Here is a 12,705-nt window from a genome sequence, read left to right on the forward strand (position 1 = left end):
ATTTTCTTTCGTCTCAAATAATGCCAAATGTTCATTTTACTCATCTCATTCCCGCGCCAAATTTTAATAATGAACGTCAGCGTTCGCTTATTGCACATTGTACGTAAATATCGATTTTATTAAAAAGAATATGTTAAAACATCACAATCTTATTTACAAAATTGCCTGCAAATATTCTTACACCCCATAAAAACATTATGATATATTTTTGGTCAGGATCAAGATACAGATTTTTTGTAATAGGAATAAGCTTACGAGTTAGTCAGACACTGCGACGAAGTCACTGGCTGCAGTGGGAAGGAATGTAAAATTACATAACTATGTTATCGTCAAAAATATTTGGTATATTTTTTTGTTATGTTAAGACGGACTTTGTGTACATGACGCGACAGCCGCGCCAGCACAGGAACCTAAATCTATGTATCTTAATAAAAACTACTTCACAAGAAATTTTATTGAATTTGTTTAATATTTCGTACCATATTGTAACTATTTAAAAATAACAAAAACTTAACACTTGTAATTTAAAACGGAATGTATCCAATCGTCTTAAGATTATAACTTCGATCTTGCCAATGTTTCTAGATTAAGTGAGTAACACTTTGACAATAAATACATTATTAATTATATATATTGGAAAAGACGACGACAGTCACTATTAGCTTATAATATATGGCCTCTTGTTTAATGGACCTTTGCAGTTAACAAGCGACAAAGTGCGGATCCGGTGCGACTGCGACATCATGTACAAGAAGTCTCACCCTTATTTATATATTTGTATCACATACACATTAAATATTAAATATATTGTGTTATTCAATAATATTTAATGTTACAATAATAATAATACAATATGAACTTATTATTATTTTCACATATTGCAGAATTCAATCATTTGTATAATTTTAGATAAATGTTTAAACATCAGAAATAATAGATATGTAAACAAAATTTGACATCGAATTATATTATTATTTCTAGAAAATGAACTAGTTGGAACGATTAAGAAATATGAATATTTACCACACTGTTACGTATTGTATTGATTGTAACTTGTTTTTTTGCAATGTAAATTTAAAAAACAAAAACGACATCACATTTTAAATAAATTGTTGTTGAGATATATTTTTTATATTTCTTTCCCTTTAATATTACTCTAAGATTTAATCGAATAAATTAACTACAAGTATCACGTGAGGTCTAAAATTAACACAAATATCCACATTTTTTTCGGGCGCATAATTGTCATACCTTTGAATGGTATCAGTTTAATTTTGCATCCTAGTTACTCCATAAACTAGTTTCCAGATTGTACCAACGTGCGGGGGAAGGGCTGCAGTTGTTAGATACCCTATGATTTAACTATGTCTTAGAATACAACATACCTATGCAAAATTTATCGATTTATTATTTTTATTTTGCATTGATATTTTAAATTTTATGAGGTCCGGTAAAGTAATTAAGACTTGAAAGCGTATCAAATAAACCATCGGATCGAATTTATAATATAAGTTAGGAAAGGGCAGTTGTCGTTGATCATGCATTAAGATTGCCTAGCTTATATGGCGCACAAGGACGACCGCTACCTGACCACGAGATAAAACACCATCAGAGTATTATGCACAAGTTTGTGCATTAACACAGGGACAGTTTCTATTCACTCACTCATAAAATGTATTTGTATGACAATCCGATAACCGAAGAGATCAGATGCAAGACCAACAGTTATACTTGTCACCTGAAGTACAGGAGCGTACATACCTATCTATTCAAACTTCGAACGGTGTTAATGTACTTAACTTTTTATTTATATTTTGATATCTTCTGGTTCGATAACCTTAACAGCCAGCATCTAGTAACTAGACAACCGACACAGTTAAAACATAAAATTTAAGACGGTTGTATCTCTAGTGGTTTATCACAGTGATTAAATCGATATAGTACAAGAGCATCCTTTTAAGGAGCAGAAAACGCAGAGCATCATCACGCTACAACCAAAGCCTATGTACATAAAACATAAGTCTTTTCCGGATAACACAGTGACCCTTACAATATTTACATTCGCTGTAAACAACCCAGAAACGAGTTAAACATTACCAAAAGCTTGGCACATTAAACTCAAATTAGACATATTTAAAACAACTTGTTCCATTTACTAAGCCTAAACATTTAAATGAAATTATTCATACCATAATGATCTCAAATTGGTGCGCCTACTAAAACATACCGAGCAAAGCACTAATCGCACGCATTTGCTATTATTAGCGATCTGTAATTTTTTGCTGTTGTAATTTTTATTACTTGCTTCAACATACCATAGTCTATTCCAAACTCTGTCCTCTTGAGTTAAGGCAAATAAACGAAATTTTACATCGAGTTGACGCAATATCATTGATCGTGAGCTTCAATAATCTATGATAATCACTATGGATATACGATAAAATGACGTTTTGGAACGTCGACAAGCTGTTATCGGAACTTAGGAAGTAAAAATAAAGTGGATATGGGTGGTATACTGTTGTATTATAAATAAAGACAAAATAAGAACTGTTAATAGCGCACAATATAAAAGTGCTGTTAGAAAATCAGATGGAATACGTAAATATAAGGTAATCAATCGATTGGGATGATTCTTAGCACCATAGGGTAGGTGCTTTCGATATGGAAAATAAATTATGGTATTTGATAAAAATGAAAATATATGTCAAATATACTTAAATATAGTATAATAATGATTTTGAGTCATAAACGCATATTATTGTTTTATTATATTAAAATTAAAAGTCGTAATTTTTAGTCTGTATATCACGTAACCTAAAACACAAGCAGCCGTGGTATGATGTCATATAGGCAAAAACTGTCATTTCAATATCATCTGGCACTTAGGTAAACAACTTTACTGAAGTTTTAATGCTAGTATTTGTACACTACACACCAACGACAGCAATTGTAATTTACTATTTTCCCAAAAAAACACCAAATATTTATAGCTGTTAATGTTGAACGAGTGTCGGTCGTACATACACAACTGTTGTTTTTACCAATATTACGTCACCAAAATGACAGCGTTTTTGCGGCAATAAAAAAATATATGGCAAGAAAACGTGTTTATTTTGCCGAAATATATTTTTTGTAGCTTTTTATTAGGAAAATCAACATTTTGTAGTACTTTTCAACCCTATTTAAATTTATATTGTTTCGTAAAGTTTGCAAAGGCAAAAGCAGGGTGTCTTGTATATCACATGTGAGTCTTAGTTAATTTTTAACTATTGTTTATACCTTTTGGTCCAAGAACCTGTTAATAAGGATAGATGTGATACAAAATGTACTGATAACGTACTTTGATCTTAACATATTAAAACTTGTTTTCATAAAAAACTGGCTACCCGTCATAGCTTTATACGGGAACAACAAGAATTTTTAAACAACTTTAACATTGAAGACAAACAAAAACAAAAAACAAAATATTGATATTTTACCGGCGAGGAAAGTTTCTCGGATTTTCTCTACTATTAAATAATGAAAACCGTATTAAAATCCATTGCGTTATTTAATAATTAAGACCTTCTAAGCGTACAAAAGGCTGGCAGTGACTTTCATAGTAGTGTAGTACAGTATGTATTTTTGAGCAGCTTGCATTTTTGACTTTGAAGTAACGAAATTTAATACCGATTAATTTTACAAAATAACTTCTTCTAGTATTATATTTTACTTTAATGTTATTTATTTACAAAGTTCAGTTATATAATAATAATTATTATTATTATATTTATTGTACAAACTAAATAAGGAAAAAATACATAAAAAGATCACGCATACATTAGGGAAATATTTTTCGAACAAAATAATAACAAGGAACAGATAATAGATAGGATTGATTATTATTATTATAAATGTTTACATATGTCAAAATAGTAATAAAGAAATGCATAAAAAAATATTGAAACACGCTTGAAATTTTACTAATATTATGGGCATTATATTTTCGGCCTTGTAAAGGTGACGTACAAAAATATAAAAAAAAAAAATTGCACGTATGTTCATCCGGGTTCAACTGGCTTTAAAAAACTAACGAGCTCCGTCATTTATATAAAATGATATGTACAACGTCCGCCTTGTCACTTTAATAAGGTCTGCTTTTTTATGAATTATTATTTAAAATATAACCACAACAAGAAAATATTTCGCATCATTAAAGACAAATACGACTTACAAATTATTCAAATTAAAAACAACATCATAACGGCAACAATTAAAGAAGTTTTATTTAATCCGTGTTCTAAAATTCAGCATATTCAAAAATTTAAAGCTCATGTATAAATAAAACCTTTGATAAATAAGGCTAATTACTCAATACAAGATTATTTTAAAGATAAAAAGCGTAGAATTAGTATTCATTGATTTCTAGGCAGGAGATATAAAAATTTAATTGTACTATACTGACATAAGCTGTAATTTAACGTAAATTCCTCTATATTAAAAACAATATAGGTACACTGTTTATAAGTTTTTAAAACGTTTCTAAACTAAATTTACGGTCCTTACAATTATTACGGATCGTATTGTATATTAAGCGTAATAATAAATTTCTGTTTACATACCTCTTGATGAATTTTATAATAATTTTAAACTCCGATAAATAAATCTTTAAGCCAATCATGTTTCAATGTAATTTCTTCTTTTTTCACCACCACTAAAACACTTACACATTAATACATTCACAGTTTTTATTTCTTTTAATAAAATAAACATTGTAAAATAAGATAATATAACCTTCAAAATATTAGAGACAATACTTTGCGACAGATGTCAAATATAATAAAAATGGGCGAATATTTTTTTCTCACCTTTTTTAGCGCGTGTAAGTGAGACGGAAATATAAATTGTGGTGTAGTCTATTTCGAGTAGCTCGCCGGTTATCATGGTTTTAACGCAAACGAGTAATGTCAAACTCATACTACCGAATACAAATACTTCGTAAACGTTTTCGAGAAGTCGATACGTTATCAACGCATGAAGTATTGAAACTCGTACTAGGGGTACTGGTTATGTTCGCACGTGTATAATAAGGGTCTACATAGAACCTTCGTATTGAAGGACAAATGTAAGAAGAAAAAACCTTGTTTTGGGCCAGGAACCATCGCGGTCGTACGCGACTTACCAAAGTTTCATCACGATCACAATAATAGTTTGGCAACGCATAGAGGGCGAACATACAAACAATCATTTTATTTTTTTAAGAAGTATAGGTGTATATGTTATTATAAGAGTCCAGTGCAATCTATAATATACATTTAATATTAAAAAGCATAAATTCATGTGTTTTTTACTTTTATGTACAAAAAAACCTTTTTTCTTTCTTTCTATCCATATTTTAAACACAAAAGTACACGTATGCGAGTATATACTCTTTTATTTTTAAAAGTTTTAAATTCGGTGCAAAACTAAGTTAAATAAAAAATTTTACTCACGTTACGGACGCACGAGCCTGTGAAGATATAGCAAATATATACTAAAAATAAAACTGCCTTATCACTGAACCGTTATAAAAATTAATATTGAGGTAGTCCGAAACCTGGAAAAAATACTGAGTTTAGAGGTTTCTTTTTTGCACGGACGTAAGAATGTTAGCTTGTTAATAATCAATAAACATTTATTTCTGGTATTTTTTTAACGACAATATTATAAGATACTTATCTACTTAATACTATCTTATAATATTGTCGTTAAAAATCAATTAATCGTACATATTTCGCAAATTAAACCACAAATCTTGATATTAATGAGCAACAATTAAACCTTTGTTTCATATAACGTAACTAGCACAATGACAACTCTCGTCTGGGACGTCAAACAAACTTTCTTTTTACTTGCTCGAACAGTTTTTCCGCGACTGGAAACTGCTATATAACTGGTTCAGTGTTTATAAAAATAATTAAACAAGTGCAATTATATTAAAATATGACATATTAACTGAATTTTAAGTAAGTGTATCACTCTGTCTATAGCTCTTTCACGGCAAAACCACTGCAACGAATTTGATGAAATTTGTTATGAAGGGAGCTTGAACACCAAGCAAGGTCATAGGCAACTTTTTTATGCCTAACTCCTAATCCCTAAAACGCAAGCGAAGCCGCGATCGACAACTGGTTTTATATTTATTATGTATTTACCTACTGTTATTCCATCAATATAATTTAAAAAATAGTCTATGATAATTGCGCTTCTTAAAATATCCACATCTATTTTTAAAAATGGTATATGGTAGATGAAATTTGGAAAAACTAGTCTAATGTTTTAATTAACATAATCATACATACATATACATATATGTTGGTCGTTATTTAAGTAGAGTAGTAAAGCGGCTAAAGGGAAACGATAATATGACATTTCGCTAGTAAAATTAGCCCCCAGATCAGCTTACTTGGTATCTTGGCACAAATAACGGGCAAAAAAAAATCTTACTTGGTAGAAGTAAATTGAGCATTTAAAACTAAATTATGATACTAATATTACAAAAAGGCCAGTTTTATTTGTAATCCGACTTTTTATATTACATTTAAAGCTGAAGCAATTAGGCAATACCGATTTAACATTTAACATTAAAACTGTACGCACAATAAAAAACATTATACTTAAAGAAAACAATAAGAAGAAGATAAATTATAATCGTATGAAAACGCGTTGCAACGAACTCAATAATAAGAACTTCGTGACGTATATTTCTTTATATTTCACCACATCACGTTGAGGTAATTAAGAAAACCAGAAAACCGTCATCATTCATCATGGCAATAAACCTATTAACGTCACAAAAAATTAAGTTAGAGCTTGAGACATTCTTAGAAGTAATTTCCATTATTCAACCGCCAAATATAAATACTGCCGACAGCCGAGATGGCTCAGAGGTACGAACACGTGAATACTAACCAACGATATCGGGTTCAAAACTCGGGCAAGTGTTCTCAGTTCATACCGTACTCGGCATGGTAAAGAAATACATCGTTAGGATACCTTCATGAGTCGGATGAAAATCGCAATGGAGTTGCGTTTTAAGTAGGTTGAGCTCCAAACCTTCTGCTCAAAAAATGAGAAGACTGACAGTGGAACAGATCGAGATAATATTTTTATATTAATATTGTTATGTAATAGTGAGTTATACCCTGTTCAAGTTAGCTTGATCTTTTTGACAGACGGGCTAGTGATGACAAATAGAAAATATAACATATATAACAGTCGATGGAACGATGGAATGTGTAATTCAAATTCAAATTCAATTTTTTTAAACTTATTTTTCTATAAAGAGTTATACCAGCTAAAGAGACCCCAACGAAAAGGACCCCCGTTCATACCAATAACTTAACAATGATCTTTAATAAGGATTTTTGTAATCGATAATTGTAGCAGTTACTGCCTGAGATTCGCGTCCCTACCGTCCGACCGATGTAACATTGTACAAGCGTCTAATATTTTCAGTGTTTCTATTTAAATTTTAAGTATAATAATTTATATTTCAAGCAATAATAGAAAAAGTCTTAAAATTTTCGGATAACGCTTGAATCTTTAGGAACTTTTATATTATAGGTATTTTTAAAAATATTTTTACAATTTTTAAAATCATTAAATTAAGAAAATAATATGTTTGTCATTGCAAAGTTATGTCGATCAGAAAAAAATATATCTGTCAAAAAGATCAAGCTATCTTGTACAGGGTATAGTATAATTATTACAGCCAAGCCAGGGCCGGTATGAAAATTTATATTTCTGGGCGTTCCAATGTCCGTAGGTGAAGGTAACCTTACCATAATTGCCCTTCCTAATATTTATTATAAAGTCACTTCAAACAAGTCTTAAACCATATTTACCGTTTCGTAGACCAGTTTTTCGTATTTTGATTTACGTAATTTAAATATCTTGCGTTTATATGAACATTTATATAATCATGACATTTTTAGCGACTGGTACAATATACAACCCATATAGAATTTATAAAGTATAACAAAACCTCTTAACTAGTTTACTTGTTATAAAAGGTAATATAAAAAACTAACTTTACCTATTTACAATTCAAATTATATTTTATGACCGACCTTTATTTACTGGTGGCCGATTTTTGTGCATGTCGTTGTCGGACAATATACCAAATATTTATGATTTTTATTTTTCACGTAATGAAAATCTTCAGAAAGATAGCCAACTCCTGGGGTTTTTACCGGTTTATATGGGGTTCTTACCTACTAAAACTACTCCGATGAGCGTCTACGGTACGGATCGGAGAGGCTGCGGTATCATGTTGATATAACGCATCCTCGGTTTCTCCCGTGCTGATTCGCTCATGGTTCAGCGGAGCTCTTTTCAAAGATATAATCTAGCCGACCACAATCCTCGCTAGAGCGTACGGCAGCACGAAACCATCCATGCTGTCCTAACATAAGAATTACAATAATTTGTATAAACATACAATAGTATGTATATAAATATAATCACGAAAGACTACCTCGTCAGTTAAGTAACTAGTTTATGACACCGCAGTTCCCAAGATCCTAGGTTCAAACCGAATGAATAAAAAGTTATTACTGTCCCATCGGATAATAATTATAAATGTACACTTGTATTGCGGCGTGGTCATTAAGATTGGACGCAAAGAATAGCCGTGAAGGGTACCCTCTATGTAACCGTGATTCGAGATTGATATTCTATTTTATTCGTCATGTATTATTTAAAAATATATTACAGGTCCATTTAATATCGAGTGTGAAATATTGACAGTACGCGAAATATTGACAGCAGTAAAAATCCGCATTACCAAACCAAGACATCTGAATAAATAATATTAAATTCGTCGACATTTAAAATCAAATATATTTTGTATAATGTAATTTTTCCGTGAACTTATGTATTCATATATACTTTTAAACTGTCAAAATTTACACAATCACTTATATCACTATTAGCACGCACCATTGATGCTTATATCGCACGTCTATGATAACTATACACTATTTGTACAATTTCATTCGCATTGTACAATCATTACTGCCGTCGTTAGCTTACCCTTGTCCTATTTATTTGGATCGGCACTTTCTTCCATCCATAGTAACATTATAGTAACTCATTATTACGTTAAAACTCTATATACAGATACATTTTACTTACAAGTAGGGGTTTATGCAAACGATTTTTAAGTATGCATAAAGTCTATCAATTTTTATGTCTTGGTAACCGAATAGTCTAATTAAAAATAATTATAAATTTTATGTATTCTTTATATTCGGCGATAATATGGTATGAGCTATGCTTAGAGTAATCTTAAAAGAATAACATCAGAAATGACTAATCTAGTACGGACATATCTTGAATATTTTTGATAAGACTGAAGTGTAAGTCAGGGTAATCGAGTATGAGCGCCTTCCAGGCTGGTGGACTGACATCTTAAAAGCGGAACCCACTGCGTGTGGGAACCTCCAAATATCGGCACAAGGTATATATAAGGTCTTGAAAGACGCCTATGTCACGCATGCGATATTCTGAGTATATAGATTAATCATTAGTCCCTTTTGATTTGGCCAATCATACATCTCGCGGTATGCATCAATAATACATAAAATAATAATAAAAAAGTAGCTAATTTATTTTCATGTGTTCTAATAATATTTAATAATGATTTGATACTAGACATCTCCTGTTTCAATCGTTGTCAATGTTCTAGTTTAAGAATAGAATAGCAATTTATATTTATTCAAGAGAATAATAAAAATACGTCATTGTATTGTTAATTCGTTACCGTTGTTAAAAGAGTACACTATATCTAAATCAGTGTTATAGCATAACGACTTAGTTGCAATCGTTAAAAAGGATTTATACAGAACTAATTCATAAATTGGATCCAGTAGTAACAGGTTCACTTGTAACCTCGGAAAAACGCTTGATCATTTGCAACTATTGCCCGCTTTCATTTATTTTATAGTTTTTTTTTTTTAGAAGTCTGCCGAATCTAACCTCATGTTAATTTGATAGTATGAAACCGAGCCTGTCATATTTTTTATACCTACGATACTTCACGCCAGCCTTGAACCTCATAACTAATATTTTATAATTAGTACAGCAAATTGAGAAACACAATTACACGCTACACAAACTAAAGTAATGGCGCGTCAAGTTTAGTTTAATAATCTGTTACAAATCAGTAACATTCACTGCTATGCAGACGATAGCAACGTAGACACCTCATACACCGGCCGTGCTAATATTTCTCGGGAAAACGTCGAAGAAAACCGGAACAAACTTGTGTCTGAAATCGAGTCTTCGTTAAACAAAGTCTCTAACACGGGCCGGCTAAACCTAGTTCATTTCAACCCCAAAAAGACGCAAGTTTGCGCGTTAACTGCTAAAAAAAAACCATTTGTCGTATCTCCACTATTTGAGAACATTCCATTAGCCGCCACAGCTAGTATAGGAATACTTGGCGTCGATATTTAGAGCCTCGTTCAGTTCCGCGGTCAATTGGAAGGCAAAGCCAAATTGGCATCAAAAAAGCTCGGTGTGCTCAGCAAGGCAAGACAGTATTTCACGTCGGCCCATCGTCTAAAACTCTACAAGGCACAAATTCGGCCACACATGGAGTACTGCTCTCACCTCTGGGCGGGTGCTCCCCAGTAGCAGCTCCTTCCATTCGACCGTATCCAACGTAAAGCGGCTCGAATTATCGACGATCAAGCCCTTTCCGATCTGCTTGATCCTTTGGCTTTGCGTAGAGATGTTGGATCGCTCTGCATCTTCTACAGAATTTATCACGGGGAATGTTCCGATAAATTGTTCGGATAAATCCCGGCTGCTGAATTTCACCTTCAGACATCTCGTCAAAATTCCAAATATCAGCCGCACCACCTAGATGTCCAAAAATCCACAACAGCGCGATTTTTAAGACATTTTCTGCCTCGCACAACCACTCTGTGGAACCAGCTTTCGCCGGCGGTTTTTCCGAACCGATACGACTTGGGAACCTTCAAGAAAAGAGCGTACTCTTTCTTGAAAGGCCGGCAACGCACCTGCAAGCCCCCCGGTGTTGCAGATGTCCATGGGCGGTGGTAGTCACTTTCCATCAGGTGAGCCTCCTGCTCGTTTGCCATTTCTAATATAAAAAAAAAATTTAAAAAAAAAAGAAATGGATTGCCTACTGTTACTCCTTTATATATTTAGTTATCAAAAGTGTTCAAAGAGCTGAGTTATTTTTTGCGAGCAAACGAGCAGTTACGTGGTGCACCGGGCACCTGTGGGGCTATTGCGGTTAGATCATAGCAACTGTTGCTATCAAATATTTCTTGCGGATTGATAAATTTTGCAGTCGATAAATCATTATTATGAAGTATTATGCTAGTGCACAGGTCCATAATGCTGATTTAGAATTATTTTATTTTCTTTGATATAAATTCGCAGCAAATATTTGATAGCAACAGTTGCTATGCTCTAAACGTAATAGCACCACTGATGTTAAGTGATAATCGCCATCCATGGACATGTATCCTTGAGGTATCTGCTTATCCGCCTCTTGTCATATTGTCATATTATATTTTTGGCATATTGTCATTTTGGTGTAGCACGATAGTTAGCAAAAAAGACTTGAAATAAATAAATTTGTTTATGTGATGTAATGTTTAATCAGAAAACAAGTTGGATATCATTTATATAAGAAGTTTATAAGCATATTTTGTTTTTAAAAGCTTTTATTTAACTTGCAATGTATGTATATATGTATGTGCGGGTGGAATCTTGCTACTCAATTTTGAAGCAGATATCTTTAACCGATTTGGCTGAAATTTTGTATACACGTTAAGTTTGGATGACAATACACGATAAGCTGCTTGATGTCATTCTAATTCCAATATGGTGGAACATTCGAGATGGCAGAATAGTTATTTTTTATGTACTTCTACAACATACGTATCAAATGATAAGTCTTGTTGAGAGTAATTCGAAAAATAATGTGACATAATTATAAATTCAATATGGTGGAACATTCGAGATGGCAGAATAGTTATTTTTTATGCACTTCTGCAATATAGGTATCAAATGAAAGAGGTTGTCAAGAATAAATTGAAAAATATTCTGACATCACTCTTAATCCAATATGACGGACTTTTGAAGTTTGTTTTGCTTTCGTATAGTATGGGTATTAAATAAAAGGGTTAGGTCGAACCCAAAGAGGGTTAGGTTAGGGTTAGGGTTAGAAATATTTGTTGGGGCCAAGGTGCGTTACAATGTAGATGTATCTAAAGGTCTGGTGAATGGTACCATTGGCCATATTACTGAAATTATATGGCCCTGCTTCCGAAGCACAAATGTATGACACATATACCATCCGTCCGTATAGATTTCGGTAAAGACGGTGTTCACCTCATTCAGCCCAAGTCTATGCAATTTCCAGCAAAATATAGTCACGGAACCGTGGAACGAAGAATGCTGCCACTTATATTATGCTGGGCTTGCATAGTACACAAAATGCAGGGTAGTACTGTCGATCACGCCGTTGTTTATTTAGTCAAGAAGCTGGTCAAGCATACGTGGCCTAATGTAGGGTAAAATCATTAGAAGGTCTTGTTATTGAAGATTTAGACTGTTCGAAATTAACCGGCAAACGACCTTGTCGCGTAATAACCTTCCGTAGTACTAGTACCATATAATTTAGTAATTTAATCTGCTAAGTTT

The 12,705-nt window shown here is 32.5% G+C and overlaps 1 protein-coding gene across 1 annotated transcript in view; it reads right to left on the minus strand.

The window, feature by feature from the left end:
• The window catches only part of Flo2 (Flotillin 2), a 255,373-nt gene that overhangs the window by 162,523 nt on the left and 80,145 nt on the right, over positions 1 to 12,705 (minus strand). The window lies entirely within an intron of this gene.

This window comes from Vanessa tameamea, chromosome 21 (assembly GCF_037043105.1).
Source record: "Vanessa tameamea isolate UH-Manoa-2023 chromosome 21, ilVanTame1 primary haplotype, whole genome shotgun sequence".
Classification (NCBI taxonomy): domain Eukaryota; kingdom Metazoa; phylum Arthropoda; class Insecta; order Lepidoptera; family Nymphalidae; genus Vanessa; species Vanessa tameamea.